The sequence below is a fragment of the Rattus norvegicus genome, chromosome 8, assembly GCF_036323735.1.
Source record: "Rattus norvegicus strain BN/NHsdMcwi chromosome 8, GRCr8, whole genome shotgun sequence".
Lineage (NCBI taxonomy): Eukaryota > Metazoa > Chordata > Mammalia > Rodentia > Muridae > Rattus > Rattus norvegicus.
Window position 1 is genome coordinate 19,032,129 of NC_086026.1, and position 16,696 is coordinate 19,048,824.

The 16,696-nt window shown below is 45.3% G+C and overlaps 2 long non-coding RNA genes across 2 annotated transcripts; one reads left to right on the forward strand and one right to left on the reverse strand.

Annotated features, from left to right (window-relative positions):
- Window positions 1–391: 391 nt before the first annotated feature.
- LOC134480141 (uncharacterized) lies at window positions 392–6,170 on the reverse strand. Its single transcript, XR_010054321.1, has 2 exons — window positions 2,121–6,170; window positions 392–1,571 (listed from the first exon to the last, which is right to left on the reverse strand). It is a non-coding gene; the product is annotated as an uncharacterized LOC134480141 (long non-coding RNA).
- On the forward strand, window positions 3,292–6,644 carry LOC134480142 (uncharacterized). The gene is made up of 2 exons (XR_010054322.1): window positions 3,292–3,537; window positions 6,141–6,644. It is a non-coding gene; the product is annotated as an uncharacterized LOC134480142 (long non-coding RNA).
- Window positions 6,645–16,696: the final 10,052 nt, after the last annotated feature.

The window sequence follows — 16,696 nt, forward strand, 5'->3', positions numbered from 1 at the left end:
TTCTCTTCTGTTCCCCACCCAGTAACCAAGCTGCATCAGCGTCCTCAAGTGCTCCCTCTTCCCATTCCCTCTGAAGACTAGGCTTAAAATAGAAGCTGTCAGTATTGTGTAGGCTCAGGGGTTAGCGCTCAGAATGAGCCTCGGAAGGGTTAACCACAGAAGCAGGGTGAGTGTTGAGCTCTAAGATGCGTTTGTCATCAAAGCTACCATTTGGAGAACTTACAACTTAAACTTCTGTGAGACTGTGTGTGCGTTTGTGGGTATGTATGGTGTGTGTGTGGTGTATATGTGTATGTGGCATGTATGTGTACGGTGTATTATGTATGCGATGTGGATCTGTGTGCCAAAAGGGCTTCTTTGCCGTCTCTTAAAGATTCATCAAGACTCCCAGCTTTTTTGTCATCCAACACATAATTATCATTTATTCATGTATTTATTGAATTAACCTGAAATGACAGATATCTGTTTCTTTAGACTATCACTGTGAATCAGTCATATTAAAATGTTGCTGGCTTGATTGATTTGAACTCTTCGATCTTTGAGTCCTCTCCAGGCCAGAGGTTTTAGAGGGTAGGAGAGTACACTGTCTTGAGTCTGAGATGGCTTTCTGGTAGAGACAAGCCAGAACAGAGAGAAGAACTTTCTACAAACCTTCCAGCCGCTGCTGTCTGACCGACTGAGGAGCTTGAACAGTGGGGTTCACTATATGGTGACACTTTTGTTCATGGTGTGAAGGAAGGGGAATGTTTCAGGAGGACTCTGCAGCATTTGGTGAGTGGTGAGAAGGTGGTCAGAGCGCTTTCTGATGGAGCTATTGAAAAGTCAGCGTTACCAGGCCGAGCCACCCTTTCTCTAGTAATGAAAATAAACGCAGTCCTGGCACACCGGCTGTAATCTGGAAATGGGTTTTAGAAACCACTCTACTGAATAAATGGGCTATTACAGCCCATCATTATGGAGGCCAGGAAGGTACATTAGACTAGAGAGAGGTGGGCGGGAGTGGAGAGAGTGGAGAGGGGAGTTAACCATTTCAAGATGTTGATGGAGCGGAAAGTTTAGCCTCTAAGTTTTCATCTGCCTAATGTTCTTACTGACAGCTGAAAAAAATGTCAAGAACTGTGAGGGATTGAGCTCCCCCCCCCCACTTGTAAGTGAATATATTAGCTGGCTAGTTTCTTAGATGCTTTTCATAGAACACACAAAACTATTCAGGCTAAAACTAAAGGCATTATTACTCAGAGTACTAGAAATAGGCAGAGCATAGGAATAATAATATGAGGAGAGAGACAGAGAGAGAGGGAGAGAGACAGAGAGGGAGGGAGAGAGACAGAGAGGGAGGAAGGGAAGGAGAGAGAGAGAGAGAGAGAGAGAGAGAGAGAGAGAGAGAGCTGGAATAGCCGTAGAGACTGTGAAGAAGGGTGAGCAACATCTGCCCATGGAGTAGATGTTTAACATGCAAGGGACTTGGGCGTTGTGAACCTTAATCCATTGTGATGAGCAGTGGTCACTTCTACCCTTTACAGGTACAGGGTCAATAGTTTATCTTCTGAGAGTGTTTTCTGTGTAGACACCTTTGGGAAGACAGCACAACAGAGGTCAGTGTCCTAACAACGGTTAGGGTTAGGGTTAGCATCAGGGTTAGGGTAAGGAGCAGGGTCAGGGTTAGGATTAGTGAGTCTTTCAGGAAACTGTCCTCAACAGAGAGCTCAGAAAGCTCTGTGGTATCTATGCCTACTTAGGCTCTTCTGTCTGAACTGCCACACACTGGGTCTCACCACCTCCAGTTTCTGCTCTCAGCCCCGCATGGAGTTTGGCATCTTTATTTTCATGGAGGACGACCCTGGAGGAATCCCGTGTTCTTTGCAATCATGAGGCTAGCAGACTGTCCAAAGCTGGGGAAGGGACTGACTGGCCTGAGAGGGAGGGAGGGGCAGCAGTGAGATCTGGCTACTCAGAAAACCTATAGCACAGGGTGGGGGCTGGGGTGGGGGTGGTGGGTGAGGCATGGGGGTAGCGTGTTCCTGCAAAGGGCACATCAGTGAGGGGGGAGGTACTGAGGGGAGCTCAGACGTGCTCTTCTCGCCCTCTAATAAAGGCCATGTATGGCGAAGGACAGTTACCTGACAGGTTGACAACCACTGTGACAAGCAGGTTGACGAGTAGACAGCCAAGGAGAAAGACAGGAAAAGCTGGGAGATGGGGAGCATCCCACATGGTTCAAGTGTGACTGTGTCAGTTGTTTTTCTCTCTTGAATGTTTTTAGTCCATCACTCCAATAGAGAGAGCGACGGCTCTCAGCATCCACTTACGAGAAACGAAACTGTGAGTCAGAGGATGCTGGTGAGGCCGAGGCTCTGGAGGAAGCTGCCGGGGAGAAAAGAAACCAAGCTTGTGTACAGCGAGGAGGCTGCAAAGACAAGGATCCTTGCTTTAGGAAAGTCCCTCTGAGGTAGTGAAGGGAAACAGGTTATGTAAAGGTTGACCGTGAAGATTCGGTGCCTACCCCTTACAGAGAAAGTTAATCCCACTAGTTCTTAGGTCAGATCGGAAACCCTACTGGCGCCAGCACAGGAGAACGGGACCCCCACTCTTCCCAGCAGGCTCTGGGGGTGGTGCCTTGGAGCCTTTTAATCTCCTCAGCATCCACACATGGCTTCACCAACTCTCCCTAACAGCTCATAGGCAGAGGGGTGAAAGAGAACGGCACGCCCAGAGCCTGACCAGTGTCCCAGTGCACAGCGCTGCTCCATCCAGTTGATAGGGCTCAGCAAGTCCTTCGTGCAACCCAGGAACTCAGCGACTAAATAGAAATACATGTGTGGAGGCTTGCGCTGCTCCCACGGGACGGCGAGGAGATCTGCCTGAATCTTTCATATAGTGGGACTGTGTCCTAGATGGGAAAGGAAGCTTGTGGGAGATGCTGTCCCCACAAGTCCTCTTTTGGGGGTTCTAACTCTCTGATATGTTTAATAAGCAACTAAATTTCATCATAAAACACTGTGGACTTTCTCGGGGATTTAGATATGAGGCCCAGCATTCCCGAAGGTCAGCCGCACGGTACTTTGGATGTTACAGAATTGGTTGGATCATAGGTTAATTAAATTAATAACTATAGATTGGAAGTCTACTTTTCTTTCCCAAGGAAAGGATGACGCACACTAGTTCTATCCAAAAAGAAAAAGAAAAAGAATTCTAGGTAATTTTTTTTTTTATCTCAAACTCCCAGTACCCTGGTCCCCACTGTTCTGATTTGGACCATATCCCTCCCTCTCCATGGTTTCTCCGTGTAGCACGTGAGCATGACCTTTAACCTCGCACAGCCGTGGTTCAGTGAGTACTGCCCTCCTGTTTTCTCTGAGGGCTGGTCTTGTAAATGTCAGCTCTCTCGGCCTGGAGCCCTCTCAGGTTCAAAAGCTGTTACTGTGAATCATGTCTGTTCAACCATCAGGCACAAATAGGTGCTGAATAATTCTTTGTGTTCGCATGAAGACAAAGCCAAAGGTGCCGATGAAGGCCTTCTGCCGTAGCTTATTAGAAGTAAGAGAAGCAACGAATTTATTCCCTAGATCCCCTCCTTCCAAAAGGGCTTCTCATATGCATTAAAAGCTAGAGAAGCAGAGGGGGGGAAAACCATATCCTTTCTGGTGTACAGAGAACATTTCTACTTAAGTATTCCGTCATTATGTGAAATCCAGCGCCTCAAACCACGCTCTCCTTTTCCTGTCTCACAGCAGCATCTCTGATTAGCGTTCCTATTTCAGATTTATTCCCACAAGCCTCCAAAGCACAAAACCCCTGAGTCATTCATCGCTCCTGCCTCCTCCACACACCCATATCCAATCAGTAATCAAGTCCTGTTGTTTCTGCTTTCAAAATAATTTTCGTATCGTCTTCTTTCTGTTGCCATGGATACCATCGAGGCTCCATGCCTGGACAGAGATGGTAATTTCTGGAGTCTCTTGACTCCACTCTGGCCTTCGTACAGCTGCTGTGGGAATGACTGCTCTTGCTATGCCAGCCCCTGCTCAGCGACCTTCAGTAGCTCCCTTCTGTTCTTCAAGTCCAAAGCCTTTAACTCCCGAGGCATTGCCAAGCTGGCCACATTCAAAAGCTCTCTGTTAATTTACATGAAGTCTTCCTGTGAAATTAAGGAGGTGCCTCCCAACTAGGATGCCAGTGGGGTGCCTTAATGAGCAAATTGCACCACTGTAGGAAGTATACCAGGGTCCTGCGTCCCTGCTGCAGAGTGCAGAGGCCTTAGAGAACGGGGCGGGGCTGTCCCCTGCCCCTTCCCCCTCCTTCTGCCTCCCAACCACTCAGAGCTAAGGCAGTAGATTGCTGTCTACCTGCTCAAAATGGCCACTCTTGAAACTACTTTTTTCTTTTGGTGTGTGTCTGCATGTATTCACATATGTACACATGCAGACACCGGTGGGTGCTCATGTGCACGCAGGTATGGAGGCCAGAGGTCACTGTGGGTATCTTCCTCAATCACCCTCAGTCATATTTTTGAAGACAGGTTGTCTTGCTGAACCTGAGCTGATTTTGCTAGACTGACAAGTCCGTGGGCCCTGGGGATCCTCCTCTGGGGTCGCAGGTATGCACCCGCCTGTCTATCAGTCTTTTTATGTGGACATAGGATGGGAGCGCAGGTACTCGCACCGCACTTCCCTGAGTAAACCATCTTCCCCACCACCCTCTGTACTTTTCTAAAATGGCGTCGGTTTCCAGAACGTTCTGTACCCATATCCCTTGACTCAGGAGGCTTTTTTTTTTTTTTCAACTTTCTGAAATATACTCCAACTTCAATTCACCTCGAATATTATTTCCGTAGGAAGTCTTTCACGCCCGCAGCTGGGAACACTCTATGTTCGATGTGCTCCCACCACTGCACAGTTGATTTCTGGGCCTTGAGTTGAGGACCTTTGGTTAGCCGCTGGGCACCGAGGCCGCGCGCGCATGCTCTGTTCAGACTTTCTTTTAAAGATTAATTTTGCTTCACTTTAGAATTTCTGCCAGTTCTAGAAAACAGTACACACCTACCCTCAGTATAACTGTCCTTTAGATAAATGACTAGTCATTACAAATACCCTCTTATCTCAGCGAGTGACAGGATGTGCCTTCAGGAAAGGCCTGAGTAAGCGGAAGTGCCCTGGGCATGCTAAGGTGAATGACTTGCATATTGTCCTCTGCGTGCTTGGGCACTTTGGCTACATCTTCGCTGCTCCCTGAGTGGTCTCTGTTCACATAGACTTGAGCATTTATGTGGCTTTTGGAACAAGGGTGCCCTTCCACGATATAATGCATGGTGACATCTCTCCGAAAGTACGTCTATCACCTCCGGTTTAGCAGGCTCCACCCCATGCTGTCTCTGTTGCCTCAGATTCCCAGCGACTCCTCCCTCTGAGGTCTGACAAATATTTAGATGGAATAAATTCGTCAAGCAGCGTTAATGGTCTGCATTTTCTGAAATATCCAGGACTGTCCAGATTCCCTCCGCATGATATAAGTGCCAAGAGAAAGTTGGGTGCATAATACCACGCCCATCTTTGCAAATACTTTTGCCAGATGGCCTTGTTCTGCTGTCCCCAGGCTAACTGGACAGCCTGGGGAAGAGAGAATAGGACAGCTGCTTGTGGATTTTACCTCAACATGGCTGAGATTTTTACTGTGTTATTGATTGTGGTGAAATCTGCCTGCCACCACCCACACGCCTGGCCCCTGTGCTGAGAACATACTCAGAGGCCCGTGATCAGTCTGTCTCCTTCATCTTTTATCTCTTCAAATCAGAAGTTCTTTTCACTTTCCTCTTAATTCTTAGATAAATATCAAGCCCCCATAGATCATAAACACCTGGGCTTCCTTGTACCTAGAGCTTCTGATAAAGCTGTTTTCAGTTCCAAGGTGAGCAAACACATTCATGGCTGTAATTTGCCCTGGGCTTCAAAAATCTTCCCTCGCAAATGCAAAGCTTTGCTTTTGAGTTATGGTAAAAACCTCCCAGAGGAAACAGTTCCTTAGTAGAAAACGTTAAAATACAAGAGAAAGTCATTAACATATTATACAGATGTTATCCAGCAGCAATCTAACACTCAGGCCTCATCATAATCACCATCTCTCCTGCCTGTTGTCCCTTCTAGACTGGATCACCTCTGGGGATATGTCCTGCTTGTTGTTGGCTCCTGTTAGAACCCGACAGACACTTCCTGGTAGGGAGCGGCACATGCGCGGAGGAGAAAAGGACAAGACCATTCTGGAAACCTCTGCGTTCCTAAGCAACGGGCTTGACAGTGATTGCTAAGGCATGGATTTGCAGGCCTGCTGGCTAGTCTGTATATAGTGGTCAGAAACAGACACGTTCTGTGCCGCGTTTAGCTGCTAAGGGGATTGGGGAAGTACAGATTTTTTTTTCTCGTGGAGCAGCAGAGGGCTAGTGCTGACCTGTATAGATAACCCCAGGAATCCTAAAACTTGACGCTCACGTGGAACCATAATTGCCGATGATACCGTCAGCTGTTGAACTCGCAGGACACGTCGGAACTTGTCCCGGAGCTTTACACGTGTCAGTCTTTTATTACATTCTGCTGCTAAACAAACAAACAAGCTTTTTTTTAAAAAAGTACCTTAAAAAGCTATTTTCAAAATGTCATCTGGACCGTGCTCTGCGGTATTATGCCTTCATATAGCAGCACACCCATTAGAGCATCTCGGGGGATACAGCTTACTGTCTTGACCACATGGACACATCAGTTTTTGTTGTGGAGAAAAGAAAGGTAAATCACTGGGTTTTAAATGATGGCTTAGTTTCCATAGACAGACACAGTGACTGAATTTTCTAAGTTAAATTTTTTGGGGGAGCAGAATGACTGATGAAGTCACTGAAATCTTGGCCTTTTAGACAGCTCACTGCATGTGGTCGAGAGCCAAGTGAAATGGACACAGGGAGATCTAGCATCCAATCTTGACTTTACACCTGCAGATATAAAATCTGGGGCATTTGTAGTATTGACACCTCTGTTAATGTTGTAGGGATATCATAGCTAAGAATAAACTCACAAAGGCAAAGCGGCAGGGCACCCAGAGTAGAGGGAACAGTAGATATTCCTGTTATTTTCGTTTCTAACAGGTGGTCAACACACTCTCCACATATGCTTGGCTCTTAACAGTCAGCAAGGGACAGCACATTCGTGCGTGCACACCTTAAAGTGTTTCCTTATGTAGAGACAATGATTGGTGATAGGTAGGTGGGTGGATAGCAATGGAGTGTATGACGTGGGAAAGCAGAAGCAGGGGCCATTTGAGGAAAGGAAGGCAATTGGCCAAGGGGGCCAGAGGCTTGGGGGACGGGGCAAGAGGTACATGCAGAGGCTGGGGTGATGGCCCCAAAGTTTCAAGTGTTTTGGCAGAGGACTCAAGTTCTTCTCATCACCCACATTAGGCCAACCACCTGTAACAGATGCCAGAGGCCAGAAGCATTAAACTTATGTACACATACACTCCCCACCTCTGCTACATGCACGCACACACACGTACTCACTAAATAAAAATAAAACAATTCATTCTTTAAAGACCAACGTGTAATGATCTATATGCAGGAATAGGCTGAAGTTAAACTCATTACTTTAAATTTTAAACAATTTTTATAGTGGTGCTGTATTAGTACTAAGGGAACAGGGTAAATAGGGTTTTTTTTGTTTTTTGTTTTTTGGGGTTTTTTTTGGTTTTTTTTTTTTTTAATCCTTAGGGTGTGTACATGTAACGGAAAACTCAGTGGAAGTACTAAAAAAATTTGTGGCTGTTGATTTGTATGAGGCCTAAGGTTAGCGGTGTGAAGGAGCACTCTGAGTGCCTCCGTGGAGTTACAGCAGGCTGTGAGAAGGGGAAGGATCACTTCAGACTCAGAGAGGCGCCTAGTGAGTCACAGACAAAAGGAACACTCGCCCAAAAGAAAAGTGTGATGGTAAGGATGTCTCTGTGTATTACCGAGCTTGTAGCATGTTGCTGTTACTAACATAAGTTGCAGGGAGGTGAGCTTGGCTAGTGAGGCAAGTGTCTTACCATTTGAGAAGGAATGTTAACCCCCCCCCCAATTTTTGGATTGGATTTTTAAATTTATTTATATTACAAATGTTATCTCCTTTCTCGGTTTCCTGTCCATAAACCCACTATCCCATCCCCCTTTCTTCTATGAGGGTGTTTCCACACCTATCCACCCACCCCTTCCTGCCTCCCCACCCTGACATTCCCCTACACTGGGCGGGTGGAGCCTTGGAAGGACCAAAGGCTTCTCCTTCTATTGGTGCCCAACAAGGCCATCCTCTGCTACATATGCAGCTGGAGCCATGGGTCTGTCCATGTGTAGTTTTTGGGTAGTGGCTTGATCCCTGGGAGCTCTGGTCTCAGTTCAATGTTTGGCTGCGAGAGTCTACCTCTGTATTTGTCATGCTCTGGTAGAGTCTCTCAGGAGACTATGAATTTCATGAAGTCATTGTTTTTAATAGCTAAGTAGTACTCCATTATGTAAATGTACCACATTTTTTGTATCCATTCCTCTGTTGAAGGGCATCTGGGTTCTTTCCAGCTTCTGGCTATTATAAATAAGGCTGCTATGAACATAGTGGAGCACGTGCCTTTGTTATATGTTGGGGCATCTTTTGGGTATAAGCCCAAGAGCGGTATAGCTGGGTCCTCAGGTAGTTCAATGTCCAATTTTCTGAGGAACCTCCAGACTGATTTCCAGAATGGTTGTACCAGTCTGCAATCCCACCAACAATGGAGGAGTGTTCCTCTTTCTCCACATCCTCTCCAGCATCTGCTGTCACCTGAGTTTTTGATCTTAGCCATTCTCACTGGTGTGAGGTGAAATCTCAGGGTTGTTTTGATTTGCATTTCCCTGATGACTAAGGATGTTGAACATTTCTTTAGGTATTTCTCAGCCATTCGGCATTCCTCAGCTGTGAATTCTTTGTTTAGCTCTGAACCCCATTTTTAATAGGGTTATTTGGCTCTTTGGAGTCTAACTTCTTGACTTCTTTGTATATATTGGATGTTAGCACTCTATCAGATGTAGGATTGGTAAAGATCTTTTCCCAATCTGTTGGTTGCCGTTTTGTCCTAACCACAGTGTCCTTTGCCTTACAGAAGCTTTGCAGTTTTATGAGATCCCATGTGTCGATTCTTGATCTTAGAGCATAAGCCATTGGTGTTTTGTTCAGGAAATTTTCCCCAGTGCCCATGTGTTCGAGTTGCTTCCTCACTTTTTCTTCTATTAGTTTGAGTGTATCTGGTTTGATGTGGAGATCCTTGATCCACTTGGACTTGAGCTTTGTATAGGGTGATAAGAATGGATTGATTTGCATTCTTTTACATGCAGACTGCCAGTTGAACCAGCACCATTTGCTGAAAATTCTGGTTTTTCCACTGGATGGTTTTAGCTCCTTTGTCAAAGATCAAGTGACCATAGGTGTGTGGGTTCATTTCTGGGTCTTCAATTTTATTCCATTGATCTGTACTAATCAGATCAATCTGTACCAATTATTCCTGTCTCTGTACCAATACCATACAGTTTTTATCACTATTGCTCTGTAATATAGCTTGTGGTCAGGGATGGTGAGTCCCCCAGAAGTTCTTTTATTGTTGAAATGTGAACTTTCTTTGAAAAAAAAAAAAAACAGCCTTTAAAGGAATTTCACTTAGCAAACTGATTGTGCCTGGTTGGCATTTTGGAAAGACCATCCTGACTATTTTATCCTTGCCGAATTTGTTTTCTCCTTTGGACTCTGCAAGCATTGGTATATGGTTCCCTCTTGACCTCCAGTCTCTCCGACAGGCCTGTGGTATCCAGTTCCCGTCTCCTGGGGCGGGGGAGAATGGGAACACAGTATTGAAACAAGGTGCATGTTTAGGGGATAGAAAATCAGGAAAGAGTAGACTCAGTCCAGGGGGAAGTGACAAGAGTATACTGTGACAGTGCAGCCGATATAGGAATGTGTGTGGATGTCCACAGAGAACAGAGAGGTGGGACTGGCTAAGAGCAGGAAGACTCTGGGGCAAGGGTGGCAAGGTGGGATGTGTGGACATCCTTCTACTTTGGGTGAGTCTGGATTTGATAAGTACAGCAGCAACTGCAAGAACAGGTTTCAACTCAGGAATAAAGGGTGTGAGGACTCTGAGGGTCTGTCTGGAACGCTAGACAGAAGCCTATGACCCTCGTCTATTCAGCTACAAGGCACACTCAACAACTATGTTTGCTAACAAAGTATTGAAAAGTAAGGCTGAAAGCTGTGAATTAGGACAGAGTTCGCTGAGGAAAGAAGCAGATCAGGAAACCTAGGGTAAAAGAAGAGATATGAATGGGAACTGGACATAGTAGACCCAAAGAGATTGGAGGCAGATGGAGCCGGAAAAACAACCATTAAAGATTTGAAAGGAGGAAAGGAATTCAGTAAGGATAAAGGAGCCAGGAGCACCAGAGCCACAAGGACTGACACACTTGAATGGCTGGGGACACTCTAGGACACACAGAGACCTGGTGAAGCTGTTGAGGACTTTGATTACTGGGTAGCATGGCTGTGAACACAAGAGATGACCTTCTGGGTCATGGCAAGGAGGGACTTAAGAGAGGGAAGGAGCTCTGTCCTAGTGACCTAAAATATCAGTACTTAATTTAACGGGAGCTTTCTGCTTGAGATGGGCAAAATCAAGATGGTAGTTTGGGTTTAATATTCTCTGGGGAGAATACGGAGGAAGAATAGCCAGCAAAGCTCTGTGTAGTTGACAGAATTATATGTGCTTGTGTTTATTGGGCTTAGGATACGGTGTCTACATCAATCCTTTTGCAGAAACAGTTTTCCAAGCTACAGTGCTTCTCATCTCTTTGCACACATCTTTTTATTCTTTTAGCTTTCCCTATTTCTAAGTTTGCTGTGGTCTAGCACAGCATGCAGCTCACCTTCTGAGCGGTTCTTAGGTTCACAGCTTAGGAGCATAAGCGCATGGCTGGATGAGGTAAATTCACATCGTTCTGCCATCTCTCTCGAGAATGACTTTTATCTTACAGAACTGAAACTCTCTGCCTACTAAATGTCTCTCTGTTTGCCTCTCCCCTCACCCCCAGAAACCACATTCCACTGTCTGTTTCTTAGAGTTTAGTCATCTGTTCGCCTCTCTCAAGTATGCACATGGAGTTGTTCTGCCATGACCGGACCCACTTATTTTCCTTTGCATAGGAGCCCCAATTTTAACCCCCTTACTGCATTCTCTCTAGTCTCCCCACAAAGGGATTTGAGATGGAAATGGTGAAAAACCATGGACAGCATGACCACAGGAAGAGAGTCTTTCCATAGGCTGGGACCAGAAGGTCCTACATGAAATCCCCCCATGAGAATCATTTGTAGGAACCTGAAAACCTTTGTTATTTCAACCGTGTTGTGAAAAATCAAATGTACCCAGGGATAAGAAAATCTTTAAGTGTCAAAGCACTGACTGATTATGAAGTGAAATCAAGACTCTACAGGGGTGCAGAGGCCAAGTACCCATACAAAGAAAATGAAGTCTAGGAAAGGGTGGGGGCTGAGGGACGGCCTGGGGATTAAGTGTCTGACAGAAGCCACCTCCCTACGAATCCTCTCGAAGTCATTGTATTGTCATAGACGCCAAGTTATTATCTGACAGAGGAAGGTTTGTGACTATCCTTCAGTTTGGCTTGGGTGGGCATTTCATGAAGATATGGACAAAAAAAAGGAAGGTCTGGGTGGCAGGGAAAGCGATGACAGCCACACACACCACACAGAAGATTGGACAGTTAGGTGTGGACGCTCAGCCAGCACCCCTCTCTCAGGAGCATTGTATTCCATACATCTCCAGGAATGACCCCTCCTCTACCAGCTCCTGGCTGCATACCCTGCCGCCTGGTTGACGTTTCTGTGTAGATGACTAAAATGCAACTCAACTAGATTATTTCCAGCAAGACCTCAGCTCCCAGTCTCTCCCCAAATCTCTGCCTCTGTTACACTGCCAAGGTCCAGAAAATGGTTACCAGTCATGACTAAGTATTTAGGGGAAATTCTAGTCATTTGCTTTTGCCTTGTGCAGTTCTCCCCGGAAAGACATTGACCTTCTCCTATCTTCTCTGGACTTTTCAGCCCAAGAATGATCATTTTTTAGTTTTTTTTTTTAAGTTTTTTTTTTTTTCTGGACCTGAGGACCGAACCCAGGGCCTTGCACTTGCTAGGCAAGCTCTCTACCACTGAGCTAAATCCCCAACCCCAGTTTTTTTTTTTAAACAATACTTTTATTTGCTCCTTGAAAGCTTTACACATGTTTACAATGTGTCTTGATCATGTACACTAATCCTTTCCTTCCAGATCCTGGTAGGCTCTGAAATCCATTTTCCTCCAATCATTCTTTCTCTTTCCTTTTAAAAGATATAACTGATAATATCTCTTAGTGCTGCTTATGCATGTGCAGGTATGGGGACAAACAGTGGCCACACCCCGAGGAAATTATACAGTCATTCTTAATTAGTCTTTCTGCAGCATAGCTGCCGGCCTATACCAATGGTCCAAAACTTAGCCTCAGACTCCTTCAATGTCTTCTCAGTGCACTCCGAATAAGATTCAAGATCTCAACCATGGGTCTAGGTCTTGATGAGCTCTCTAGCCTCCTCCAGTCCCCCTTCCCTTGTGACTTTTGTGGCACTGGCTTCTCTCATTAAGGCTGTTCTTTCTACCAGAACCTTTCCCCTTCAGATCTTGTCTCCATGGCAATCTGGCCTCAGCTCAGAGGATTCCTTAGAAGGGCTGCCCTCTGACACCCGCCACAGACATCATGGTTCACACCTGTCACTCCGTGTCCTTCTACGGGTTCTCAATCTGGACTAATCCTGTTTCTCTGTATGTTTACTCCTTACTCCTACTAGAGCTTAAAGGAGAAGCTTCCAAGGAGAAAGGAGCTCATCCGTCTGCCAGCTGAATGCCCAGAAGGCACTCATCGTCTGATACAAAAGTAGATGTTCCAGAATTATGTGTGACTAACTTAGGCAAATCCTTTCCAAACATTTTGGGAACTTGCAGGTGGATGGAGCAGGTGGGAGCCATGTTCTCCAGGCAGATTTCTGCTCCTGTGAGAGACGAAACAGGAACATGGTAGTTGGTAAATTAGCAGCGAGTTCTGGAGTCCTCAGGTTGTAGGGCAGCTGTGTTTGGAGGGCCAAACAATGTCGGATTGATCTTCTTTTCTGGCTTTGTGAAGAAGCAGGCAGATGAAATCAGTGATTTCAAGATGAGTCACTGGAAACAAGGGGGTTCACAGAACATCTTGAAGTTTAAACAGGTGGAGGCAAAGAATCAACAGAAACACAGCCGGCTCTCAAGCCTAGGAAAGCCTTGCAGTGCAGAGAGAGTCTGCCAGCTATGAGCCTCTACGCCAGTGTTTCTCAATTGATGGGTCACAAGCCCTCTCCCAGGGTCACCTAAGGCCACCAGAAGACACAGATATTTACATTATGATTCATAACAGTAGCAAAATCACAGTTAGGAAGTGGCAATGAAAATAATTTTACGGTTGAGAGTCAGCACAACACGAGGGACTGTATTAAAGGGTTTGCAGTGTTAGGAAGGCTGAGAGCCACTGGTCTAAGCCACACAGCCCAGGACACCTAACAAATGAGTGCTGCTTGTGATTTGTAGATGTCTGTCTTTCTGACACGGGCTGGTTAAACTTTTATTGCTGTGTTATTTTTAATGAAAAAAGTAATTTTTTTCTAGTTAAGAGGCATCTGGAAAAAAAAATCTCTCGAGCTTGAGAGTGTGGGGTAGACTTTTCAAGTTGTATACCTAAGACAATTCCATAGCACTGGTGCATGACTGTGCTGAACTGCTGTACTGTGAGCCTACTGAACACTCCTGGAAGGCCTGAAGTGTTTTTATGCGCAATAGGTGCCTCCAAGATGATGAAGACTATAGATGCCACCGGCGGAGCACTTCCCAGACACCACATTCTCTCCTAAACTTGCCATCAACATCCAAAGCAGATCCTTTTTGTGATGTCTTAATATAGCTGTGATGGGTATGTATGGAATTGGAGGTCAGGTGGGTGTCAGAACCACGACAGCATCAACACTGCTTTCCTGACAACACCGACACCAGCCTGTTCTTAATCATCCATGGGAGTCCCTTCAAGACTCCAGATGGAACCCAATAGGTAGAGTGTCTGCCTAGCATGCACAAGGCCCTGGGTTTGATCCCAGTCTCAGCCTTTGAGAGGTAGAAGCAGGAGGATTAGAAATCCAAAGTCATCCTCAGTACATAGCAAGTTCAAGGCCAGAGTGGGCTATAGAACAGCCTTTCTCAATGAATGGATGAATAAATGAATATATACCTACCTATATACATATATATACATATACATACACACATACATATATACATACACACACATACATATATACATACATTCATACATATACATACATATATACATACATGCATACATATATATACATAAACACACATATGCATATATACATACATATATGCCTACATACATATATATACATGCATACACGTATACATATATACACACATATACACACATACATATATACGTGCATACATATATACATACATATACATACATACATGCATACTAGTTAACTGGAACTTGGTGTACTTTGTGACTGCCAAGACATTGAAATTCCCCACTGCAAAGAATAGTCATGCCAGCAATTCCTCCTCCTCTGTTGTTTCTGGCCCTCCAAAAGGCCTCTCTTCGTGAAGGAACCTGACAGGCAGGCTTTCTGAGTTTCTGTCTTGAAAAACTGGGCCCAAGAAACAGTCCAGTGAGAGGGGTTTTAAGGAGAAGTACACTTGAGAATCTGACTCTGGCTCGCAGGGCTGTCCTCCCGGCCCTGAGGTGCCCAGAGCAGAGGAAAGGACAACTCTGTTCAGATGAGGCTGCTTCAACATTACACTACAATTTTCTTCAGTGCTGTGAGCAGGGAGCCTTGCTCTCCAGGGTCTATCACAGATGCCCCATTTCTACCAAAAGGCCGGAAGTGTTGTCCCTAACTGGAGAAGCTTCCAGAAGAAAGGGTGAGCAGCAGTCTGACCTTGAAATTTTATTCCTTTTCATGTTAGGAATGTTTTTATCCTGGGAATTGTCTTAAGAATCTGAGAGTGACTTAGAGAGCGATCGATCATGTTTTACTGTGTACCTAGGGAGAAAACACACAATCTCACTATACTGCCTTTATATCCAACAGCAAGAATATCTCTCAGACGGTCTTCCCTTGCTTGTAACTTTGATGTTTCTAGTTAGCATATGTTAATTATACATAACGGGGTTTTCATCGTGACATCCTATACAGGCATAATGCATTGTGGTCCTATCCACCCCATTCCTTTCTGTCCTCCCTCCAACTCCCAGCTGACACACCTGTAATTCTTCTTATGGAGTATGACCTATTCTTGTCCTCCCCAAGTGCATTTTTCTTTTTTTATATCATACCTTGGTTTGAAACTCCAAAATTAACCCTTTACAGGATGTAATGATGAACCTGAATTTTTCACTTCAACTATTCAGAAATTATTTTATCCACTGAGCATTTGGCAGGAAACAGGGAAATAACAACTGGACGTGGGTAAAGACACAGAGAAGGGCATTGAGGATGTACCCTCAGTGCCTGTCTGCAGGCTTCCTGGGTCGCTGTACACGCTCTGCAGGGATATCACTGGTGGCAGAGAAACACGTTTGTTCTCATCTACTAGCATTTCCCGATACTCTTCTGACATTTCAATGTGAACAGCCTTTGGGACCACACTAACATTTAATAATAGTAGTGGCCATAAGAAGAGAGTCAACTATGGGAAAGGCTGAGACAAGAGGACTGCAACTGCAAGTCTTGGCTGCACACTGGTTCCAAGCTAGCCTAGAGGTGGGGGGCAGGGGAAAGCTCCTGAGTTCCCTGGTGTGCTCAAGGCTGTGGGTTTGGTCCCCAAGTACTGAGGCTCAGTTGTGTAACTAACTTCACTCTCAACACAGGGACGTGTAAGGCACTGCCTGCCATGCAATGGGAATTTATTTTTTATATATTATCACCATCATATGTGTATGTAGAAATTAAGGACAACTTTGAGGACTGGGGTCCCTTCCATCTCTATGTGCTTTCTAAGGGCGAGATTTGGCTTGTCGGGCATACATGTCAAGCACTGAACCCTCGGAGTCATCTTCAGGCTGATGCAGGTGTGTCTTCTGTTTTGACAGCCAAGGGGTGAGTTTAGAATTCAGTGTTGGTGGCTCCTGGTCTTGGTGTTGGACTTCTCAGAAGTGGCTTCTCTGCTGCCGATGGGATTCTACTCTAGTCTCTTCAAAGAATTTCAGCCATTTTTGAATCTGGATTTGTTCCAGATTCCTAACAGCTCCAGCAGGTGCCTGTAAGGACAGACAAGGTTTTCTGTATGTCAGTATTGTAATGGTGCTTAATATTCAACATGCGTGTTCAACAGAACGCACAGCCCTGAGTAAGAGGCTGTGTTTTCCAGGAAGGCTCAGTGCAGTCATTAGAGAAAATGTGCCTTTGGGTCATTAATGCTTTAAAAAAGATGCAATTCTAGCCATTACAGATTTTGGAGGATCTTAAAAACCTTAAAATAATTTAGGGTTTGAAATCAGATGCAAAGAAGTAAAGTGTACCTGA